Source organism: Rattus norvegicus, chromosome 16 (genome assembly GCF_021556685.1).
Source record: "Rattus norvegicus strain SHRSP/BbbUtx chromosome 16, alternate assembly SHRSP_T2T, whole genome shotgun sequence".
In the NCBI taxonomy this organism is placed as follows: Eukaryota; Metazoa; Chordata; class Mammalia; order Rodentia; family Muridae; genus Rattus; species Rattus norvegicus.
The window spans coordinates 22,362,345-22,384,584 of NC_141549.1; the positions used below are offsets into that span (position 1 = coordinate 22,362,345).

At 41.1% G+C, this 22,240-nt stretch overlaps 1 pseudogene across 1 annotated transcript; it reads right to left on the reverse strand.

Moving 5' to 3' along the window:
* Nucleotides 1-3,143: 3,143 nt before the first annotated feature.
* Nucleotides 3,144-3,549, reverse strand: LOC134482328 (elongin-C-like; annotated as a pseudogene). The gene has a single exon (XR_015639732.1). The product of XR_015639732.1 is annotated as an elongin-C-like (transcript).
* Nucleotides 3,550-22,240: the final 18,691 nt, after the last annotated feature.

The window sequence follows — 22,240 nt, forward strand, 5'->3', positions numbered from 1 at the left end:
GATCAAATATGATTTTGAAACTAGATCTTGCTTTTCTGGTGTGTTTGGATATTCCATGTTTGTTTTGGTGGGAGAATTGGGCTCCGATGATGGCATGTAGTCTTGGTTTCTGTTGCTTGGGTTCCTGTGCTTGCCTCTCGCCATCAGATTATCTCTAGTGTTACTTTGTTCTGCTATTTCTGACAGTGCCTAGACTGTCCTATAAGCCTGTGTGTCAGGAGTGCTGTAGACCTGTTTTCCTCTCTTTCAGTCAGTTATGGGGACAGAGTGTTCTGCTTTCGGGCGTGTAGTTTTTCCTCTCTACAGGTCTTCAGCTGTTCCTGTGAGCCTGTTTCTTGAGTTCACCAGGCAGCTTTCTTGCAGCAGAAAATTTGGTCTTACCTGTGGTCCCGAGGCTCAGGTTTGCTCGTGGGGTGCTGTCCAGGGGCTCTCTGCAGCGGCAGCAACCAGGAAGACCTGTGCCGCCCCTTCCGGGAGCTTCAGTGCACCAGGGTTCCAGATGGTCTTTGGCTTTTTCCTCTGGCGTCCGAGATGTGTGTGCAGGGAGCAGTCTCTTCTGGTTTCCCAGGCTTGTCTGCCTCTCTGAAGGTTTAGTTCTCCCTCCCACGGGATTTGGGTGCAGAGAACTGTTTATCCGGTCTGTTTCCTTCAGGGTCCGGCGGTGTCTCTGGCAGGGGTCCTGCCACTCCTGGGCCCTCCCCCACGGGAGCCCAGAGGCCTTATACAGTTTCCTCTTGGGCCAGGGATGTGGGCAGGGGTGAGCAGTGTTGGTGGTCTCTTCCGCTCTGTAGCCTCAGGAGTGCCCACCTGACCAGGCGGTTGGGTCTCTCTCTCACCGGGTCTGGGAGCAGAGAGCTGCTGCGGGCCGGGATCCGCGGGTGTGGGACTTCCGGTAAACACAGAACGTGCCCTGTTCTAGAGAAATTCTGCTTCCGTGTGTCCCAAGCTCACCAGGCAGCTTTCTTGCAGCAGAAAATTTGGTCTTACCTGTGGTCCCGAAGCTCAAGTTCGCTCGTGGGGTGCTGCCCAGGGGCTCTCTGCAGCGGCAGCAACCAGGAAGACCTGTGCCGCCCCTTCCGGGAGCTACAGTGCACCAGGGTTCCAGATGGTCTTTGGCTTTTTCCTCTGGCGTCCGAGATGTGTGTGCAGGGAGCAGTCTCTTCTGGTTTCCCAGGCCTGTCTGCCTCTCTGAAGGTTTAGCTCTCCCTCCCACGGGATTTGGGTGCAGAGAACTGTTTATCCGGTCTGTTTCCTTCAGGGTCCGGCGGTGTCTCTGGCAGGGGTCCTGCCGCTCCTGGGCCCTCCCCCACGGGAGCCCAGAGGCCTTATACAGTTTCCTCTTGGGCCAGGGATGTGGGCAGGGGTGAGCAGTGTTGGTGGTCTCTTCCGCTCTGCAGCCTCAGGAGTGGGTTGGGAGACCTTTAATGACTGCTTCTATTTCCTTAGGAGTTATGGGGTTGTTTAACTGGTTTATCTGTTCCTGATTTAACTTCGGTACCTGGTATCAGTCTAGGAAATTGTCCATTTCCTGCCGATTTTCAAGTTTTGTTGAATATAGGCTTTTATAATAAGATCTGATGATTTTTTTAATTTCCTCTGAATCTGTAGTTGTGTCTCCCTTTTCATTTCTGATTTTGTTAATTTGGACACACTCTCTGTGTCCTCTCGTTAGTCTGGCTAAGGGTTTATCTGTCCCGTTGATTTTCTCAGAGAACCAACTTTTGGTTCTGTTGTTTCTTTCTATGGTCCTCTTTTCTTCTACTTGGTTGATTTCAGCTCTGAGTTTGATTATTTCCTGCCTTCTACTCCTCCTGGGTGTATTTGCTTCTTTTTGTTCTAGAGCTTTTAGGTGTGCTGTCAAGCTGCTGATATAGGCTCTCTCCTGTTTCTTTCTGCAGGCACTAAGAACTATGAGTTTTCCTCTTAGCACAGCTTTAATTGTGTCCCATACGTGTGGGTATGTCGTACCTTCATTTTCATTAAATTCTAAGAAGTCTTTAATTTCTTTCTTTATTTCTTCCTTGCCCAGGTTATCGTTTAGTATATTGGACCATCCTTTCATCCTTGGGCTGAAGCCTAACTGATCATGATGGGTGATTATTTTGATGTGTTCTTGCATTCACTTTGCAAGATTTTTATTGAGTATTTTTACATCAATAATCATAAGGGTAAATGGTCTCAAGTTCTCTTTCTTTGTTGGATTTTTGTGTGGTTTAGTTATAAGAGTAACTGTCGTTTCAAAGAAGGAATTTGGTAGTGCTCTGCCTATTTCTGTTTTGGGAACTAATCTGGACAGTATTGATATGAGGTCTTCTATGAAGGCCTGATAGAATTCTGCAGTAAATTCATGGAGTCCTGGGTTCTCTTTGATTGGGAGACTCTTAATAACTGCTTCTACTTCTTTAGGAATTATGGTGTTGTTTAGATGTTTATCTGTTTCTGATTTAACTTTAGTACCTTGTATTTGTCTAGAAAATTGTCTATTTCCTCCAGATTTTCCAGTTTTGTTGAATATATGCTTTTGTAGTAGGATTTGTTGATATTTTTAATTTCCTCAGATTTTTTTTGTTATGTCTCCCTTTTCCCTTCTGGTTTTGTTAATTTGGATACACTCTGGGTATTCTTGCTAAGGGTTTTTCTATCTTGTTGATTTTGTCGAAGAACCAGCTCCTGCTTTTGTTGATTCTTTGTGTACTCTTTTTTTTTTAAACTTGGATGATTTTAGCTCTTAGTTTTATTATTTCTTCCCTTCTATTCCTCTTGTGTGTATTTACTTCTTTTGGCTCTAGACTTTTTAGATGTGCTGTCAAGCTGCTGAGTATGCTCTCTCCTGTTTCTTTTGGCGGCACTCAGAGCTATGAGTTTTCCTTTTAGTACTGCTCTCACTGTGTCCTAAATGTTTGGGTGTGTTGTATCTTCATTTTCATTAAATTCTAAGAAATCTTTTTTTTTTTAAACTGGCATTATTTATTTATTTTTTGGCTTGTGAAACTTCCTTAATTTGTTGATGTAGCAAACAAATTTCAACTCTGCTATGCAAATGACAGAAGAAATCTGCTCAGCAATTAACTTTAGCGTTCAATTTCATAAAGGCAACATGCTATATGTGAAAAAATTACTAACTGAACTACAGGTATTAAATACTGAAAAAAATTAACAGTTTATTATAATTTATCTTATTTAACAATCTAAGAAGTTCACGGCCATCAGCAGTTCCAGTGCAATTTCAGGTGCAGTTGGGAATTCAGGAATTTCAGTGGAGCTGTTAGTATAGCGGACCTTGTAGGTAAAATACATGCACACTTTCGATAGCACATGTGAAGGGATCTCTCTAAAGTTGACCTCATTGGTTTCATTCTCCGCAAACTGACCTGGACCACTCAACATGGCCTTTATTGTTCCTGATGTTAATGCATGTTCTCTTTTTACAATAAATTCATGACCATCAGAAGATATTAATTTCACATACATGGCATCAGGGCCTTCACAGCCACCATAGGTTTTCTCCTCTCCATCCATTATGTTCTTATAAAATTCTATTTGATCCCAGAGGAAATAAATAGTTTCCTGGCGAGGCCGAGAAGCAGTCATCTAGTAACTTGCATCCGAAGGAAGTGCTAAGAAATCTTTAATTTCTATCATTAATTCTTCCTTGACCAAGTTTTCATTGAGTAGTGTGTTGTTAAACTTCAATGTATCTGAGGGCATTCTGCCATTATTGTTTTTATTGAAGACCAGCCTTTGTCCATGGTGATCTGATAGGACAAATAGAATTATTTCTATCTTCCTGTATCTATTGATGCCTATTTTTTTGACAAATTATATGGTCAATTTTCGAGGAGGTACTATGAGGTACTGAGAAGAATGTAAATCCTTTTGTTTTATTATTTAATGTTCTATAAATATTTGTTAAATCCATTTAGTATATAACTTCTGTTAGTTTCTCTATGTCGCTGTTTAATTTCTGTTTCTCTTATCTGTCCATTGATGAGAATGTGGTATTGAAAGTGGACAGATGTGTCTGTCTGTCCTGTGGTCTCAGGATGTTCCATACTTCTTGGTGTTTAGATCTCTTTTCTATGGGATTTGAGATCAGGGAGCAGTGTGATGGGCTAGGCCCTCATTCGTATTTCATAGTTTTTTGCTTGAAGGGGAATTGATGGCACACCAGCATATTTTCCGAAGTCCACATGCTTCTTAATCATTTTGTTATTTTAAGGTGTTTATTAGTTGTTAAGGTAGAGCTTCATATAAATAATCCAAGAATGAATTATAGTTTGAAAATATTCTTATGCTTATTGAATATTTTCTTCAAACTCTGATTTGTCCAACTATAGTTTTTCATTCTGTCAGTCCATTTATTCCTCACATGTAATTAAATGTCTATTGTGTATAATACACATTTTAATATATCTCAAGGTCAGGTTGGGGATTTGGCTCAGTGGTAGAGCCCTTGCCTAGCAAGCACAAGGTCCTGGGTTCGGTCCCCAGCTCCGAAAAAAAAATATAACTCAAGGTCTTCCCATTCTTAAACCTTTATGTTTCTTTGCCCAGTCAAGCTTCCTTATATCATATAAATGTAAATATAGCATGAAATGACCCTTGCTTTTTGGAACTCTCATTTCATTTTGCTGAAACCTTTTTGAATCTCATATATAGGAGATTGGATGCCATAGTTTATCTCCTTCTACTTATATTTACCAAATTTAGTGTAAGTCCAGGGATACATTGACCATTTTAAAACAAAATGCAAGGTCCTGCTTTGCTACATTTTTGCTCCCGGGTTAACATGGATACTTTATTTATTACCTAAGCAATATGTTGTGATCCTAATGGTAGCAAATATAGAAAGCTTAATCATGGGCATAAAAAATGAAATTTGGATTGAAAAAGTCAAAGTATTGGTGACTGGGGATTTCAATTCTCATTTGTTTATAAAATTTACAGTGAAACAATTGGTCTGCAGATCTGCATCTGTAGGTCATGCCTATGATGTATCAATCATCTAGCTTAAGAAGCACAACATGTCAGCCACCCACAAGTCATACAGCTTATCAAAAATCTGTCCCCAACACCTACATCATCCAAAGTAAAAGCCCACAGCCTGGCTACCATCCATAAGAATTGCCCATGTCCTGTCAGTCATTCACTGGAAATCCCCTCACCCTGTCAATCACCTTCCAGCAACTCACAAAACCTGTCAGTCATCCAGAAGAAATTATCACAGTCTGTCAATCAGACATAACAAATGGCCATAGTCTGTTAATCACCCACAGGACATGGCGACTAACTTATATACAAACCTCTCAGAGCCGGTCAGTCATACATTAGAAACTCCCATAGCCAGTCATTCAATGGAGAGACCCACAGCCTGTCAGTCTTTCACAACATATCTCAAAGCCTGTGGATTATTCATAGGTAGTGTCAACAGCCTATCACTCAGCCCCAGGAAACATATACCAACTTTGTCACTTGTCCAAAGGACAAGCCCACACTCTATCTGTCATTCATAGGAAATACCTACACCCTGTCCATCATTGATAAGAAATAGCCAAAGCCTGTCAACCATACATAGTATGTATCTACCATTGTTCAGTATGCATAACAAATATGCACAGACTTTCAGTCAGTCCTCCATGGTAAATGACTGCTACATGAAATCATCCATAGAAAGTACCCACAACCTGTAAGGCATTCATAGGAAAAACCAACAACCTGTCAATCATGTGTAGGAAAGAGTTGCCTGTTTGTCAGCTACATGGCACACCCCCAACTTGGTAGTCATCTGGGGGAAAAATCTACATCCTATCAATAACCCATAGGAATTGCCCATAGCCTTAGAACCATTTATAAGAAATTTCAATATCCTTTCAAACAGCCACAGTAAAGTCAACAGCCTCTCAGTCATCTATTAGAAACACGCACAGTCTGTCAGTCATCCACAGATCACATACATTGCGTGAGAGTCATCCATAGGAAAAGCTAAGTGCCTGTCATGCATACAAAGGAAATGAACACAACCAGTAAATCATGCATAGGAATCTTCAACAGTGTGTCAGTTATCAAGAGAAAATTCACACAGTCTTTCAATTATCCAACAGTATTCAATTAAGATTAAACAGAAAAATTTCCAAAATCCACAACCCTCACACACTGATATCATAAATAGGGACATGATAAACCTGGAGACAGCACACAATAAATCATGCCGAGAGCAAAGATCCATCTCTGCCTCAGGCTCCTCCTCCTACATCATTCAGACCTCAGGTTTGCCATGCAGAGCCGATCCTGTTACCATGCCTGCTTGAAATCAAATGGGGAGATGTTTGTGATGATGAACTTCATCAATTTATTCTAATAGCTATATAAAAATCATGTAGTGAAGGAAGCGCAGGATTTTGTTTCTGTTGACAGCACATTTTCAGAAGGGTTTAGTCCACGGTTTTTCTGCATACGGTAGCTAATTCTTCAGAGCTCCTGATAAAGCAGAAGAGTGTGTAATGTGAAAACAAGGCACTGCCTTGTGTGTCCATTCAAGAGTCCAACCTCACCTTATTTCAATTATATTGACAATAGCAACAAGAAACGTCAGTAAAATGAAAGGAAATGCCTCATTGTGAATATGATCACATTTTACCATTGAAAGAAACACAGGAAACCCCGTGGGAGAGAGACCTCACCGCCTGATCAGGTGGGCACTCCTGAGGCTGCAGAGCGGAGGATCCCACCAACACTGCCCACCCCTGCCCACATCCCTGGCCCAAGAGGCAACTGTATAAGGCCTCTGGGTTCCCGTAGGGGAGGGCCCGGGAGCGGCAGGACCCCTGCGCCTGAGACACTGCCGGAACCTGAAGGAAACAGAAGGGATAAACAGTTCTCTGCACCCAAATCCCGTGGGAGGGAGAGCTGAACCTTCAGAGAGGCGGACACGCCTGGTAAACCAGAAGAGACTGCACTCTGTGCACATCCAGGCGCCAGAGGAAAACACCAAACGTCATCTGAAACCCTGGTGCACGGAGACTCCCGGAAGGAGCGGCACAGATTTTCCCGGTTGCGGCCACAGCGGAGAGGACTTAGGCAGTACCCCACGAGCAAACTTGAGGCTTGGAACCACAGGTAGGACCAATTTTTCCCCTGCAAGAAACCTGCCTGGTGAACTCAAGACACAGGCCCACAGGAACAGCTGAAGACCTGTAGAGAGGAAAAACTACACGCCCGAAAGCAGAACACTCTGTCCCCATAACTGGCTGAAAGAAAACAGGAAAACAGGTCTACAGCACTCCTGACACACAGGTTATAGGACAGTCTAGCCACTGTCAGAAATAGCAGAACAAAGTAACACTAGAGATAATCTGATGGCGAGAGGCAAGCACAGGAACCCAAGCAACAGAAACCAAGACTACATGGCATCATCGGAGCCAAATTCTCCCACCAAAGCAAACACGGAATATCCAAACACACCAGAAAAGCAAGACCTAGTTTTAAAATCATATTTGATCATGATGCTGGAGGACTTCAAGAAAGACAGAAAGAACTCCCTTAGAGAACAAGTAGAAGCCCACAGAGAGGAATCGCAAAAATCCCTGAAAGAATTCCAGGAAAACACAATCAAACAGTTGAAGGAATTAAAAATGGAAATAGAAGCAATCAAGAAAGAACACATGGAAACAACCCTGGACATAGAAAATCAAAAGAAAACACAAGGAGCTGTAGATACAAGCTTCACCAACAGAATTCAAGAGATGGAAGAGAGAATCTCGGGAGCAGAAGATTCCATAGAAATCATTGACTCAACTGTCAAAGATAATGTAAAGCGGAAAAAGCTACTGGTCCAAAACATACAGGAAATCCAGGACTCAATGAGAAGATCAAACCTAAGGATAATAGGTATAGAAGAGAGTGAAGACTCCCAGCTCAAAGGACCAGTAAATATCTTCAACAAAATCATAGAAGAAAACTTCCCTAACCTAAAAAAAGAGATACCCATAGGCATACAAGAAGCCTACAGAACTCCAAATAGATTGGACCAGAAAAGAAACACCTCCCGTCACATAATTGTCAAAACACCAAACGCACAAAATAAAGAAAGAATATTAAAAGCAGTAAGGGAAAAAGGTCAAGTAACATATAAAGGCAGACCTATCAGAATCACACCAGACTTTTCGCCAGAAACTATGAAGGCCAGAAGATCCTGGACAGATGTCATACAGACCCTAAGAGAACACAAATGCCAGCCCAGGTTACTGTATCCTGCAAAACTCTCAATTAACATAGATGGAGAAACCAAGATATTCCATGACAAAACCAAATTTACACAATATCTTTCTACAAATCCAGCACTACAAAGGATAATAAAGGGTAAAGCCCAACATAAGGAGGCAAGCTATACCCTAGAAGCAAGAAACTAATCATCTTGGCTACAAAACAAAGAGAATGAAAGCACACAATCATAACCTCACTTCCAAATATGAATATAACGGGAAGCAATAATCACTATTCCTTAATATCTCTCAATATCAATGGCCTCAACTCCCCAATAAAAAGACATAGATTAACAAACTGGATACGCAACGAGGACCCTGCATTCTGCTGCCTACAGGAAACACACCTCAGAGACCAAGAGAGACATTACCTCAGAGTGAAAGGCTGGAAAACAATTTTCCAAGCAAATGGTCAGAAGAAGCAAGCTGGAGTAGCCATTCTAATATCAAATAAAATCAATTTTCAACTAAAAGTCATCAAAAAAGATAAGGAAGGACACTTCATATTCATCAAAGGAAAAATGCACCAAGATGAAGTCTCAATCCTAAATATCTATGCCCCAAATACAAGGGCACCTACATATGTAAAAGAAACCTTACTAAAGCTCAAAACACACATTGCACCTCACACAATAATAGTGGGAGATTTCAACACCCCACTCTCATCAATGGACAGATCATGGAAACAGAAATTAAACAGTGATGTAGACAGACTAAGAGAAGTCATGAGCCAAATGGACTTAACGGATATTTATAGAACATTCTATCCTAAAGCAAAAGGATATACCTTCTTCTCAGCTCCTCATGGTACTTTCTCCAAAATTGACCATGTAATTGGTCAAAAAACGGGCCTCAACAGGTACAGAAAGATAGAAATAATCCCATGCGTGCTATCGGACCACCACGGCCTAAAACTGGTCTTCAATAACAATAAGGGAAGAATGCCCACATATACGTGGAAATTGAACAATGCTCTACTCAATGATAACCTGGTCAAGGAAGAAATAAAGAAAGAAATTAAAAACTTTTTAGAATTTAATGAAAATGAAGGTACAACATACCCAATCTTATGGGACACAATGAAAGCTGTGCTAAGAGGAAAACTCATAGCGCTGAGTGCCTGCAGAAAGAAACAGGAAAGAGCATATGTCAGCAGCTTGACAGCACACCTAAAAGCTCTAGAACAAAAAGAAGCAAATACACCCAGGAGGAGTAGAAGGCAGGAAATAATCAAACTCAGAGCTGAAATCAACCAAGTAGAAACAAAAAGGACCATAGAAAGAATCAACAGAACCAAAAGTTGGTTCTTTGAGAAAATCAACAAGATAGATAAACCCTTAGCCAGACTAACGAGAGGACACAGAGAGTGCGTCCAAATTAACAAAATCAGAAATGAAAAGGGAGACATAACTACAGATTCAGAGGAAATTCAAAAAATCATCAGATCTTACTATAAAAACCTATATTCAACAAAACTTGAAAATCTTCAGGAAATGGACAATTTCCTAGACAGATACCAGGTACCGAAGTTAAATCAGGAACAGATAAACCAGTTAAACAACCCCATAACTCCTAAGGAGATAGAAGCAGTCATTAAAGGTCTCCCAACCAAAAAGAGCCCAGGTCCAGACGGGTTTAGTGCAGAATTCTATCAAACCTTCATAGAAGACCTTATACCAATATTATCCAAATTATTCCACAAAATTGAAACAGATGGAGCCCTACCGAATTCCTTCTACGAAGCCACAATTACTCTTATACCTAAACCACACAAAGACCCAACAAAGAAAGAGAACTTCAGACCAATTTCCCTTATGAATATCGACGCAAAAATACTCAATAAAATTCTGGCAAACCGAATTCAAGAGCACATCAAAACAATCATCCACCATGATCAAGTAGGCTTCATCCCAGGCATGCAGGGATGGTTTAATATAAGGAAAACCATCAACGTGATCCATCATATAAACAAACTGAAAGAACAGAACCACATGATCATTTCATTAGATGCTGAGAAAGCATTTGACAAAATTCAACACCCCTTCATGATAAAAGTCCTGGAAAGAATAGGTATTCAAGGCCCATACCTAAACATAGTAAAAGCCATATACAGCAAACCAGTTGCTAACATTAAACTAAATGGAGAGAAACTTGAAGCAATCCCACTAAAATCAGGGACTAGACAAGGCTGCCCACTCTCTCCCTACTTATTCAATATACTTCTTGAAGTTCTAGCCAGAGCAATCAGACAACAAAAGAAGATCAAGGGGATACAGATCGGAAAAGAAGAGGTCAAAATATCACTATTTGCAGACGACATGATAGTATATTTAAGTGATCCCAAAAGTTCCACCAGAGAACTACTAAAGCAGATAAACAACTTCAGCAAAGTGGCTGGGTATAAAATTAACTCAAATAAATCAGTTGCCTTCCTCTATACAAAAGCGAAACAAGCCGAGAAAGAAATTAGGGAAAAGACACCCTTCATAATAGACCCAAATAATATAAAGTACCTCGGTGTGACTTTAACCAAGCAAGTAAAAGATCTGTACAATAAGAACTTCAAGACACTGAGGAAAGAAATTGAAGAAGACCTCAGAAGATGGAAAGATCTCCCATGCTCATGGAGTGGCAGGATTAATATAGTAAAAATGGCCATTTTACCAAAAGCAATCTACAGATTCAATGCAATCCCCATCAAAATACCAATCCAATTCTTCAAAGAGTTAGACAGAACAATTTGCAAATTCATCTGGAATAACAAAAAACCCAGGATAGCTAAAGCTATCCTCAACAATAAGAGGACTTCAGGGGGAATCACTATCCCTGAACTCAAGCAGTATTACAGAGCAATAGTGATAAAAACTGCATGGTATTGGTACAGAGACAGACAGATAGACCAATGGAATAGAATTGAAGACCCAGAAATGAACCCACACACCTATGGTCACTTGATTTTTGACACAGGAGCCAAAACCATCCAATGGAAAAAAGATAGCATTTTCAGCAAATGGTGCTGGTTCAACTGGAGGGCAACATGTAGAAGAATGCAGATCGATCCATGCTTATCACCCTGTACAAAGCTTAAGTCCAAGTGGATCAAGGACCTCCACATCAAACCAGACACACTCAAACTAATAGAAGAAAAACTAGGGAAGCATCTGGAACACATGGGCACTGGAAAAAATTTCCTGAACAAAACACCAATGGCTTATGCTCTAAGATCAAGAATCGACAAATGGGATCTCATAAAACTGCAAAGCTTCTGTAAGGCAAAGGACACTGTGGTTAGGACAAAACGGCAACCAACAGATTGGGAAAAGGTCTTTACCAATCCTATAACAGATAGAGGCCTTATATCCAAAATATACAAAGAACTCAAGAAGTTAGACCGCAGGGAAACAAATAACCCTATTAAAAAATGGGGTTCAGAGCTAAACAAAGAATTCACAGCTGAGGAATGCCGAATGGCTGAGAAACACCTAAAGAAATGTTCAACATCTTTAGTCATAAGGGAAATGCAAATCAAAACAACCCTGAGATTTCACCTCACACCAGTGAGAATGGCTAAGATCAAAAACTCAGGTGACAGCAGATGCTGGCGAGGATGTGGAGAAAGAGGAACACTCCTCCATTGTTGGTGGGATTGCAGACTGGTAAAACCATTCTGGAAATCAGTGTGGAGGTTCCTCAGAAAATTGGACATTGAACTGCCTGAGGATCCAGCCATACCTCTCTTGGGCATATACCCAAAAGATGCCTCAACATATAAAAGAGACACGTGCTCCACTATGTTCATCGCAGCCTTATTTATAATAGCCAGAAACTGGAAAGAACCCAGATGCCCTTCAACAGAGGAATGGATACAGAAAATGTGGTACATCTATACAATGGAATATTACTCAGCTATCAAAAACAACGAGTTTATGAAATTCGTAGGCAAATGGAAACTGGAAAATATCATCCTGAGTGAGCTAACCCACTCACAGAAAGACATACATGGTATGCACTCATTGATAAGTGGCTATTAGCCCAAATGCTTAAATTACCCTAGATCCCTAGAACAAAGGAAACTCAAGACGGATGATCAAAATGTGAATGCTTCACTCCTTCTTTAAATGAGGAAAAAGAATACCCTTGGCAGGGAAGGGAGAGGCAAAGATTAAAACAGAGACTGAAGGAACACCCATTCAGAGCCTGCCCCACAGGTGGCCCATACATATACAGCCACCCAATTAGACAAGATGGATGAAGCAAAGAAGTGCAGACCGACAGGAGCCGGATGTAGATCGCTCCTGAGAGACACAGCCAGAATACAGCAAATACAGAGGCGAATGCCAGCAGCAAACCACTGAACTGAGAATAGGTCCCCCGTTGAAGGAATCAGAGAAAGAACTGGAAGAGCTTGAAGGTGCTCGAGACCCCAAAAGTACAACAATGTCAAGCAACCAGAGCTTCCAGGGACTAAGCCACTACCTAAAGACTATACATGGACTGACCCTGGACTCTGTCCCCATAGGTAGCAATGAATATCCTAGTAAGAGCACCAGTGGAAGGGGAAGCCCTGGGTCCTGCTAAGACTGAACCCCCAGTGAACTAGACTATGCGGGGAGGGTGGCAATGGGGGGAGGTTTGGGAGGGGAACACCCATAAGGAAGGGGAGGGGGGAGGGTGATGTTTGTCCGGAAACCGGGAAAGGGAATAACACTTGAAATGTATATAAGAAATACTCAAGTTAATAAAAAAAAAAAAGAAAAATTAAAAAAAAAAAGAAAAAAAAAAAGAAAGAAAAAAACATTCAATATCCTTAGCATCAAGGAAATGCAAATAAAAACTACTTTGAAATTTCAAAAAAAAAAAGAAAGAAACACAGATGTTTAAACAATATGCACATAGAATTAATATTTAATTAATGAATTCTAGTGACAGGTTTACAACGTGCCTCAATGGTTTACATTCCTTTCTTTTATTCAGTATTTTTTCCTCCATCTTTATTAACTTGGGTATTTCTTATTTAAATTTCAACTGTTATTCCCTTTGCCGGTTTCTGGGCCAAATCCCCCAACCACTCCCCTTCCCCTACTATATGGGTGTTACCCTCCCCATCTTCCCCTGTTACTGCCCTCCCCCCAATAATCACGTTCACTGGGGGTTCATTCATGGCAGGACCAAGGGCTTCCCCTTCCACTGGTGCTCTTACTAGGCTATTCATTGCTACCTATGCAGTTGGAGCCCAGAATCAGTCCATGTATAGTCTTTGGGTAGTGGCTTAGTCCCTGGAAGCTCTGGTTGGTTGGCATTGTTGTTCATATGGCGTCTCATCCCCTTCAATCTCTTTCAGTCCTTTCTCTGATTCCTTCAACGGGGGTCCTGTTCTCAGTTCAGTGGTTTGCTGTTCGCGTTCGCCAATGTATTTGCCTTATTCTGGCTGTGTCTCTCAGGAAAGATCTATATCTGGTTCCTGTCAGCCTGCACTTCTTTGCTTCATCCATCTTATCTAGTTTGGTGGCTGTATATTTATGGGCCACATGTGGGGCAGGCTCTGAATGGGTGTTCCTTCAGCCTCTGTTCTAAACTTTGCATCCCTATTCCCTCCCAAGGGTATTCTTGTTCCCCTTTTAAAGAAGGAGTGAAGCAATCACATTTTGGTCATCCCTCTTGAATTTCATGTGTTCTATGCATCTAGGGTAATTCGAGCATTTGGGCTAATATCTACTTATCAATGAGTGCATACATACCATGTGTGTTTTTCTGTGATTGGGTTACCTCACTCAGGATATTTTCCAGTTCCATCCACTTGCCTTTGAATTTCATAAAGTCATTGTTTTTTGATATCTGAGTAGTCTACATGTTTACGTGAAGGCTGTTAGTTTAAGACTGACTGCCATGCAGCTAAGATCAGGGTCTTAAAGCCCACACCCACAGTGACATGCCTATTCCAACAGGGTCACAACTTCTAATACTGCTACTTCCTCGGCTTCACACATACAAACCATCAGACCCAGGATACAGTTCAATATAATAAAGACAAGATAAGAATGGTACACAGCAAATATCATTCTAAAATATTTATGCCAAGCATTCACACTAAATCAGAAATCAGAAATGTGAAAAGTATATTTGATCTTCCCCTGTTCAATAAAATCATTGAAGTCTTAGCTAGAATAACAGCACAAGTGAATGAGATAGATGTACACCCTTGAAAGAATGAAGCCAATGTCACTTTATTTAGGCCTGGGTGGTTGATATACACAAAAGACTCTAAAGCCTCCACCAAAATTCCCCTGCAGCTATTCAATTATTCAGCATTGTATTAGAGGAAAAGCAATGCATAAAACCAAGTTAGTTTCCTAAATCCAAATACCCAGCACACTCTGCAAATAAGCAAACTAACAGATTCTCACAGACATTATAGATTAAATATAACCAAGGAATTGAATGACTTGTACAGTAAAAACTCTAAACTTAATGTAAATTAACAGAAGAAGATACAGTAATATGGAAAGGCCCCACGCTCCTAGGTCAGAAGGATTAATATGGTGGAGTTGGATGTGATGGTTTATATTTCCTTGGCTCAGGGGTGGCACTATTAGAAGCGTGGTCCTGTTGGAGTAGGAGTGGCCCTGTTGGAGTAGGTGTGCGACTGTGTGTAAGGGGTTTAACACACTCATCCTAGCTGCCTAGAAGGCCGTATTCTGCAGGACCATCCAGATGAAGATCTACAGCTCTCAGATCCTCCTTCACCATGTCTGATTGGTGGCTGCAGTGATCCTGCTGTGATGATAACAGGTCTGAACCTCTGAGGCTGTAAACCAGCCCTAATGAAATGGTTTCCTTTTAAGAGTTGCATTGGCCATGGTGTCTGTTCACACAACTAAAGTCCTACGTAAGACAGTGGCCATAACACAAAAATTCATCTAGATAGTCTGTGCAATCCCCTAAGAATACCAACACGATTCTTTAATGACATTTAGAAATCCATCATTAATTTAATAGGTCAATATAAAGGAGCCATGTAGGTCAGCACAGTCATCAACATTAGCGCAGCTTGAGCCCTCACCGACACAGATTTGGAGTTAATACACCATAGAGGTAAAGCAATAATGAAATCTGCAACAGTATTCAAAGGCTCATAGGTTGGGAAACGTAATTAAGCATCTGTCCATAATTTTGTACACAGACAGCCATGAGTCATTGAACACCCCTGTCTGGGTTCAGGTAAAGCAGATGTCTACCCTTCAAGAGACTAGAGGCTCCAGGAAGCTTATACATATGGTGGAGTTGCTGGGCTGGGGATATCCTTGTGGAGGAGACAAGGGGTAGGGGGAGGAGGTATGCAATATTTAGATGTGGAACTGTCAGGGGGTGGATTGGGAGGGGAATGAAATCTGAAGTGTAAAAGTAAATAAATAAAAAATGGCTATCTTGCTGATAGCAATCTACTGATTCAATACAATCTATCAAAATTCCAATTCAATCCTTCATAGAGTCAGAAAGATGAATTTGGAAATTCACTTGGAATAACAACAAAAAAAAAACAAGGATAGAGAAAACTATCCTCAACATAAAGAAATAATAACAATAAAAGATAGAATCACCGTCCTTGACCTCAAGCTGTATTACAGAGCAATAGTTTTAAAAACTGTATGGTATTAAAAACAGAGACAAGCAGGTAGATCAATGTAATAGAATTGAAGACACCGAAATGAACAAATACTCCTATGGTCCCTTGATGTTTGACAAAGGAAATATAACCATACAGTAGAAAAAAGATAGCTTTTTCAATAATTGTTGCTGGATCAACTGGAAGTTCGCACCCAGAAGAATGCATATTGATCTTCTTCCCTAGTGCAAAGCTCAAGGGCAAGTGGATCAAGGACATCCACATAAAAAGAAAACACTCAAAGCCAGAGGGGAAACTGTGGAGAAAAGCCTCGAACGTAGGGACTCTGCGGAAATTTTCCTGAAAAGAAACACCAATGGCTTCTGCTCAAGGACTTTCAAATGGGACCTCATAATATTGCAAAGCTTCTCTAAGGCAAAGGATACTGTCTTTAGGACAACACGGCAACCAAGAGATTGGGAAAAGGTCTTTACCAATCCTACATTCAATAGAGGTCTAATATCCAATATGTACTAAGAACTCAAGAACTTAGACTCCAGAGAGCCAAATAATCCTATTAGAGAAATGGATATAGAACTAAACAGAGAAATCTCAGCTGAGGAATATCGAACAACTGAAAAGTACCTGTAGAAATGTTCTTCAACAATCTTAGTCATTAGGGGAATGCAAATCAAAACAATGCTGAGATTCTACTTCACACCCCTCAGAGTGGCTAGGAACAAAACTCAGGTGACCACAGATTCTGACAAGAATGTGGAGAAAGCAGAACACTCCTCCACTGTTACTTGGATAGCGAGCTGGTACAACTGCTCTGGTAATCAGCTGGGGGTTTCCTCAGAAAATTGGACATAGTACTACCTGAGGACCCAGGTATACCCATTTCTGGGCATAGAGCCAATAGATGCTCCAACATATAACAGACAAACATGCTCCAGTAAGTCCATGGCAGCCTTATTTTTAATAGCTAGAAGCTGGAAAGAACCCAGAAGTCCATCAACAAAAGAATGGATACAGAGAATGTGGTACAATTACACAAACGCAGTACTACTCAGCTATTAAAAAGCAATGACTTCATGAAATTCATAGGCAAAAGGATGGAACTAGAAAATATCATCTTGAGTGAGGTGACCCCAGAAAATAACACAGATGGTGTGCACTCACTGATAAGTGAATAGTAGCCCTGAAGCTCAGATGAGCCAAGGTGCAATCCACAGACCACATAAAGCTCAAGAAGAAGGACAACCAAAATGTGTTTGTGTCAGTATTTCTTAGAAGGGGGAACAAAAATATTTATAGCAGGAAATATGAAGCCAAAATTTGGAGAAGAGATTGAAGGAAAGTATATATTAATTAACTAATTAATTAAAAAATAAAAATTAAAAATAAATCCATGGTATATGGGGAATTGACAGCACGTTAACAAATTATACTGATGAATAGAGACAGCTTCATGGAGAAGACAGAAACTTGGTCCATCACACAGAACAAGCACAAAAGTCAATGCCACATGCATCATGGAACAAAACATAAGACTTCATACCACAGATGTGGGAGATGAGAAAATAGGAAATATGTTTGACTTCGCTGTGCAGAATGGTACTTCCTGAACATTACTCCTATAGCACAGAGAATAAAAACATCCATTCATAAATCATACCTCCTGAAATTTAAAACATGGCATAAATCAATGATCATCATCATTTAGCTGAAAATGATGCCTCTACCATTCGTAAAAATCTTAATAGATTCCTATAAAAATAAGTATATTTATTCTATAAACACAAGAAAAGCCTTATCTATTAAGCTTCACACCTACCAAGTAGCATTCATGATACATAAAGTAGTCTGCATGATTTCAGAACAGAAATGCAAGCGTGGTTATTCCAAAGCTACAAATACTGCAAAGTAAACCAGTTACTGGCTCGTAAGATGTTCTGGTACAGTAGTGGAACACATATTATGGAAATAATTCTCTTTCCTGATTCTATTTCAGACACACTCTATGTGATGGAAGCCAGGCCTGAAACTGCTAAAGCAGCCAAAATCCTAAGAGTAGATATGTCCTGAGCCAAGAGGAAAACTCAGTACTCTTATCCGTATCAATGAAATGACTGTCATAGCTATAGATCTGTGTTTGGAACCCTCGTTAGAAAAGCATCATCTTCTTGTAGGCTATAGACACTAACACAGAGACCCCAACCTGGAAAGTGTACAGAGAAGGTGGTAACTCCATTTTAAATGGTATGACTCCTTTACATCTCTCCCTCAAGACTTCATTATCTCTATAGCAAATAAACGTAGAGATTCTAAGAGATTGGGGTGATAGATTACTGTAGTGAGTGACTTACAGACATAATACCAAGTCCCTAGTAAAAGAGAAGAAAAAACAACATGGAATCTGAGAAGTAATACTAAGAAGTCAATAGGATTCAAACAAGGAATTGCTGAGTGGATGAAGGTAGAGGTCAGTACTTTCCCTTTCGTGCATTCAGAGGACCTGTAGAAGCATCACCTAAGGACAGCACAATGGCACCAGCCACCCTGTGTTTCCCTTCAGTATTTAGGTATTTTAGTAATTTCTGCAATTTAATGAGTATAAATATCCTCCACTTGGGAAGACAGATGTGATGTTTGGATTCCACTGAGCATGGATGTTTGTTAAAATTTATTCTCAGTCTAATAGGTCAGGTCTGCACCTGAAGGGTGCACTGTGCACTCACTGATTTTGGTGAACAGGATTTTATGTGTGAAAAGAACAAATACTTCTCACGCATTTACCAGATGATGCAATCCAGGAGATTGGAACCTTGATCAAGGAGAATCCATGTCTCTGTGACTGCAGTGTCCTGGAGGTGACTTATTTGTCCTTCTTTGCCATCGGGCAGGCAGCAGGCCAATACCATGACAGTAGATGTATCCATGTCCAAGGTGATCCTTAGTGAAGCTCAGTTTTTTTCAGAGATAAAGTGACGTCACGAACAGAAGATGACGTTTGCAGACATGACAATTTATGGAGTCTGGTCTGCGTACGCTGTAAAGTTGTAAAACAAAGCCAGCACAGCACTGTTAGTAAAACAGTCCAAGGAGAGCAGTGGGCCTCTGATTTGTGAGGGTTTATCATGAGATTGCTAAGTAGGACTCCCTCTTGTCAAGGACTCTGCTGCTAGTCCTAGTGACTCATCCTATGAGTGTTGACCTAAACTGTTTGCCTTTTAATTAAGAGTTTCCCATTAAGAATATCCTTGTAAGAGCACCAGTGGAAGGGGAAGCCCTGGATCCTGCTAAGACTGAACCCCCAGTGAACTAGATTGTTGGGGGGAGGGCGGCAATGGGGGGAGGATGGGGAGGGGAACACCCATAAAGAAGGGGAGGGGCAGGGATTAGGGGGATGTTTTCCTGGAAACCAGGAAAGGGAATAACATTCGAAATGTATATAAGAAATACTCAAGTTAATTAAAAAAAAAGTTTCCCATTAAAATGTTCTAAGTGAAAGCCACAAGTTTCTATACTCTTTATTACATCAGTAGCTTTTTAGTGTATTTTTCAAGTGAAAACCAGTCTTCAACTGGTACCCTTTAAAACTTCAGGAGCTCCTTCCAGTACCTGATGGAATTAGGATGCCCCATTCTGTGTGGGGTGTTTTCAGCAAAGGCCCCTGTATTGGACTCATGACTGCTAGCATTTGTTCCATCCGGAAGACCTAGTTTTACAGGAATGCCCCCAAAATTCACTCTTCCATCCTCTCTGACTCTGCTCAACAGCAGCACTGGAGCCTTGGAGGCTAGGATGCTGGTTGATTTTAAGCAACTCTACAAAATGTGGATATAATCTGGGAAAAGTGAATCACAGTAGAGGTATCTTCTCCATCACATTGTCCTGAGGGCAAGTCTGAAGCTCATTTTTTTGTGATTGATGTATAATTGCCCTGCTAAGTGTAAAAGACAAAAGAGAGAACCCCAAATGGTCCAGCATGATGAATGGGTAAACAGAGTTTATCATATTGATACAATGGACTAGTCTCTAGAGATGGACAGAGGCATTGACAGTATCTTATGATAAAAGAAGCTATTATTTAATGACCAAGAAAGGGGATATTTCTATATTAGATGACTTCATTTTTGTTAAATACGCAAAATGACCTGGTTGGTGGGGGCATAGAAATTTATCCCAGCACTCAGGAAGCAGAGGCATGTAGATTTTCACGAGTTTGAGGCCAGCCTAGTCTACAGAGGTACATTCAGGAGAGCCAGAGCTACACACACTCAAACACACACACACACACACACACACACACACACACACAGACAGAGAGAGAGAGAGAGAGAGAGAGGGAGAGAGAGAGGGAGAGAGAGAGAGAGAGAGAAAGGGGGTGGGCAGAGACAAACTTTCTTGAAAATCAACCAATCACTCACACAAGGAATCACTTAAACAAACAAAAACCTCAAAAAACCAGACACCAAAAAACCAATCAATCTATCAAACAATGTCAGAAGCAACAGCAGCAGCAGCAGCAGCAGCAACAACAACAACGACAACAACAACGACGACAACATCTACACCAAAAACCAACGGAATGAGACCAAATGTTAGATTGGATTGCAGCCAGTTTACTCCTTAACTCAAAGCATCCATGAAACCCAGGCACATCATGGGCTATGGTGTGCTCTACACATCCTGATCTTAAGTTCCTATACTTAAAGTAACACTTCTGTCATTAAAGAGGGATAGGCTGAGCTGGTGCCTAACAAGTTGATAGGGGGTAGGATCTGGAGGAATAAAGAGTACCTTCTAATGGCCACAGAGTTTTCTCAAACTTAAAATATTTTTAAAACCAATAGTATAAGGGATGCATAATTTAATGACATAGTAAGAATGCACTCCTAGATTATATACTTGAAAAAGATGAATTTGCTGCATAAGTGTATTACATACCTGTAAACATGTTATTATTGAAAGATAATGCTTCTTTCACATGTATGAATGTTTTGCCTACGTGTCTGTGTGTGCACTATATGTATGTCTGGGCCTGTGAAGATATGAGAGTTCTAGATCGCCTATAATTAGATTTGAAGATGCCTTTGAGCTTCTTTGTAGGTGTTACTGTAGGTTTCAGGGTTTGAAGCTGACTGATGTTGAGGATTACCTTTGCCCTCCAGTAGCAGACAGGTTACCTTCCAGTATTATGAACTCTGGTTAGTAGTGTGAAGAGTCTAGTTAGACCCCGGCTCAACCTATCCCTCCCCCCCCTGTGATGACAGAAATGTTATCTTCAGAAGTCAGTCCTGAACATCAGATTGTGTAGAGCAACCAATAGTCTTGGCACTGGCTTGTGATGGTCAAGGTTTTCTATAGGACCCTTTGGGTAATGACTCAACAGGTTGTCACCCATTCCTGTTGCTGGATTTGTAACTTGGTGGCACAAGATGTCTAGGTGGAGCCTCGTGTCATGTTAGTTTTTGGCTCCATATGTATTCCATACATATAGGAAGCTAATAGAGTAGCAGATTTCCATTTAATTTTTTCAAAGGGACTTTAGTGTTTGTTGTCCCTCCCCTTATTTCCTACTTTACCTAGGCTTGCATGCCAGGGCTGTGGGTGCCTGGATAAGAAAAAGAAACTGACCCTCTTCCTTATCAAGTATGAATCTGTATGCCCATTCCAACATGCAGCCAGCAGGTGACCAGGATACACTGGAGAGAGTGATCAACTCCAGTCAACATCATGTTGATGAATATGAAAGGAGGGTAAAGGGGCTTGAAAAATGCGAGGGAGGTAGAAGTGTGTACCCTTTGCCTCTACCCATTTCTCCCGGTTCCCTCTCATTAACCCCTCCTATTCTAGCTTTTATCTCTTCCCAACACTATACACTCCTTCCTCTTCCTGGGGCGATATTCTTCTGCTCCCTAGTTCCCTAGTAGATAGTCAGGAATCCTGTGTGGTTATCCAGATTGTAGTTCTCATATCAGATACTTAAAACCTAACATCCTTAACAGCAGACACATGAAATGTTTGTTGTTTTGGGTCTGGGTTTGCCAAATCAGGATGATTTTTTTAGGTCCATCAGGCCAGTCTTAGGGTTACAGATTGCAATGGCTGCCCTAACTGCCCTCAGTACTCCCTTTGAAGGCCATGCAAATAGATCTACTTCAGCGTCAACATTGACAGAGCTTTGAACAAGCACTGAGGGGGCTGGGCTCCTAACAGTGGAGTCTGAGGGGGGCACACATGGAGCATAAGCATAGGGTACAGTCCGTAAGCCAGCTCCATTGTGAGCTCAGAGCATGTCACTATGGTGGTGCCAGTGCAGCTGTGTTACTAGGTGATGAAGTATAGTTCAGTTAACCCTGAATGAGCA